The 2,965-nt window shown below is 34.3% G+C and overlaps 2 non-coding genes across 2 annotated transcripts; both read left to right on the top strand.

The window, feature by feature from the left end:
* Positions 1 to 766: 766 nt before the first annotated feature.
* On the top strand, positions 767 to 840 carry TRNAN-AUU (transfer RNA asparagine (anticodon AUU)). Its single transcript has one exon. It is a non-coding gene; the product is annotated as a tRNA-Asn (tRNA).
* Positions 841 to 1,934: 1,094 nt separating this feature from the next.
* Positions 1,935 to 2,008, top strand: TRNAN-AUU (transfer RNA asparagine (anticodon AUU)). Its single transcript has one exon. It is a non-coding gene; the product is annotated as a tRNA-Asn (tRNA).
* Positions 2,009 to 2,965: the final 957 nt, after the last annotated feature.

The following is a 2,965-nucleotide window of genomic DNA, read 5'->3' as shown; positions in this document are numbered from 1 at the left end:
TTACTAAATTAAACTTGCTTCATTGGAAAGGCAGCAAGATGTATCCTCATTTCAATGTCTACTGAAATAATACAGGTTGACACCAGGAAACATTAACGCCACTGCATCCTTGCTGCTTTCTCATGTGGAAGTCTGTTTAATGTGAAAACAAGGTGATATCTAATTAGCACACAGGTAAGGAATTAAGAAAATCTTTATTTAAGGGTGAAGATGTTTCTCACAAAATTGTTGACCCAATGCATCATTGAAATTCAAGCTGGAAAGATGATTTTAATATATCACTTGTACATTTTGTATTGCTCTTCTGGTGACAATGTAGTTTGTTTTTGTCAATTACCATTTTAATAATAGGGTAAAGAAAATGAAGTTGATTTTTGAAAGAAAACAATACTGTCAATATACTATTAAAACAAATTAAAATGGTAAAAGTTATTGTACTTTAAGTAAAAATAAAAGAGACAAAATATCAATCCCAGTTTTGGATTACTTTAACAAAAAAAATGCATATAGCAGAGGATAGTTTCAATCTGCCTACCTCTGGGTTATGGGCCCAGCATGCTTCCATTGCAGTACTCTGCTGCACATGTAAGTGCAAGAGATCCTGAAGCACTCACTCATCATGGGAAAGTACCAATGTGTTTCTTCGTTGGTTGATGGAAGAAACATCTTACAAAAACTCTCCAGATTATTGACTTTTTAAAGTTTTTCTAGGAAACGTTTTAGATGAATGCTTATTAGCCTTTGTCAGTATGGACTTTTGCAAAGTGTCTCTGTGGCGCAATCGGTTAGTGTGTTTGGCTATTAACCAAAATGTTGGTGGTTCAATCCCACCCAGGGACGTAATTAACCTTGTGATCAGATTTTGGTGATATTTAAGGAGACAAGTCAAAATTTCAAACCTCCTCTTATGGTGTAGGGTACATGGCCTTCTCTGATGTAATCAGAGTTAGATTTGATTCAGTGATTTTATAAAAAACAGCTAGGAAGCACAATTTAGCAGTGGGTTGCAGAGAAAAAAAATATGCTGGCAGAAAAATCCAATCGAGTGATTAAACAGCTCTTCATTTTCTGGCTTTATTTTTATGCTAACAAATTTGTTCTCTGAAAAGTGTCCACAAAGCCAAGTCTCTGATTAACACCTTTGTAAGGATGGTTTTTCACCTATTACTAAATTAAACTTGCTTCATTGGAAAGGCAGCAAGATGCATCCTCATTTCAATGTCTACTGAAATAATACAAGTTGACACCAGGAAACATTAACGCCACTGCATCCTTGCTGCTTTCTCATGTGGAAGTCTGTTTAATGTGAAAACAAGGTGATATCTAATTAGCACACAGGTAAGGAATTAAGAAAATCTTTATTTAAGGGTGAAGATGTTTCTCACAAAAATGTTGACCCAATGCAACATTGAAATTCAAGCTGGAAAGATGATTTTAATATATCACTTGTACATTTTGTATTGCTCTTCTGGTGACAATGTAGTTTGTTTTTGTCAATTACCATTTTAATAATAGGGTAAAGAAAATGAAGTGGATTTTTGAAAGAAAACAATACTGTCAATATACTATTAAAACAAATTAAAATGGTAAAAGTTATTGTACTTTAAGTAAAAATAAAAGAGACAAAATATCAATCCCAGTTTTGGATTACTTTAATTAACAAAAAAAATGCATATAGCAGAGGATAGTTTCAATCTGCCTACCTCTGGGTTATGGGCCCAGCATGCTTCCATTGCAGTACTCTGCTGCACATGTAAGTGCAAGAGATCCTGAAGCACTCACTCATCATGGGAAAGTACCAATGTGTTTCTTCGTTGGTTGATGGAAGAAACATCTTACAAAAACTCTCCAGATTATTGACTTTTAAAAGTTTTTCTAGGAAACGTTTTAGATGAATGCTTATTAGCCTTTGTCAGTATGGACTTTTGCAAAGTGTCTCTGTGGCGCAATCGGTTAGTGTGTTTGGCTATTAACCAAAATGTTGGTGGTTCAATCCCACCCAGGGACGTAATTAACCTTGTGATCAGATTTTGGTGATATTTAAGGAGACAAGTCAAAATTTCAAACCTCCTCTTATGGTGTAGGGTACATGGCCTTCTCTGATGTAATCAGAGTTAGATTTGATTCAGTGATTTTATAAAAAACAGCTAGGAAGCACAATTTAGCAGTGGGTTGCAGAGAAAAAAAATATGCTGGCAGAAAAATCCAATCGAGTGATTAAACAGCTCTTCATTTTCTGGCTTTATTTTTATGCTAACAAATTTGTTCTCTGAAAAGTGTCCACAAAGCCAAGTCTCTGATTAACACCTTTGTAAGGATGGTTTTTCACCTATTACTAAATTAAACTTGCTTCATTGGAAAGGCAGCAAGATGCATCCTCATTTCAATGTCTACTGAAATAATACAAGTTGACACCAGGAAACATTAACGCCACTGCATCCTTGCTGCTTTCTCATGTGGAAGTCTGTTTAATGTGAAAACAAGGTGATATCTAATTAGCACACAGGTAAGGAATTAAGAAAATCTTTATTTAAGGGTGAAGATGTTTCTCACAAAAATGTTGACCCAATGCAACATTGAAATTCAAGCTGGAAAGATGATTTTAATATATCACTTGTACATTTTGTATTGCTCTTCTGGTGACAATGTAGTTTGTTTTTGTCAATTACCATTTTAATAATAGGGTAAAGAAAATGAAGTGGATTTTTGAAAGAAAACAATACTGTCAATATACTATTAAAACAAATTAAAATGGTAAAAGTTATTGTACTTTAAGTAAAAATAAAAGAGACAAAATATCAATCCCAGTTTTGGATTACTTTAATTAACAAAAAAAAAATGCATATAGCAGAGGATAGTTTCAATCTGCCTACCTCTCGGTTATGAGCCCAGCATGCTTCCATTGCAGTACTCTGCTGCACATGTAAGTTCAAGAGATCCTGAAGCACTCACTCATCATGGGAAA

The sequence above is a fragment of the Pseudophryne corroboree genome, unplaced genomic scaffold (assembly GCF_028390025.1).
Source record: "Pseudophryne corroboree isolate aPseCor3 unplaced genomic scaffold, aPseCor3.hap2 scaffold_1903, whole genome shotgun sequence".
Classification (NCBI taxonomy): Eukaryota; Metazoa; Chordata; class Amphibia; order Anura; family Myobatrachidae; genus Pseudophryne; species Pseudophryne corroboree.
The sequence above is the reverse complement of the archived record's forward strand: the minus strand, read 5'-3'. Positions and strand labels throughout refer to the sequence as shown.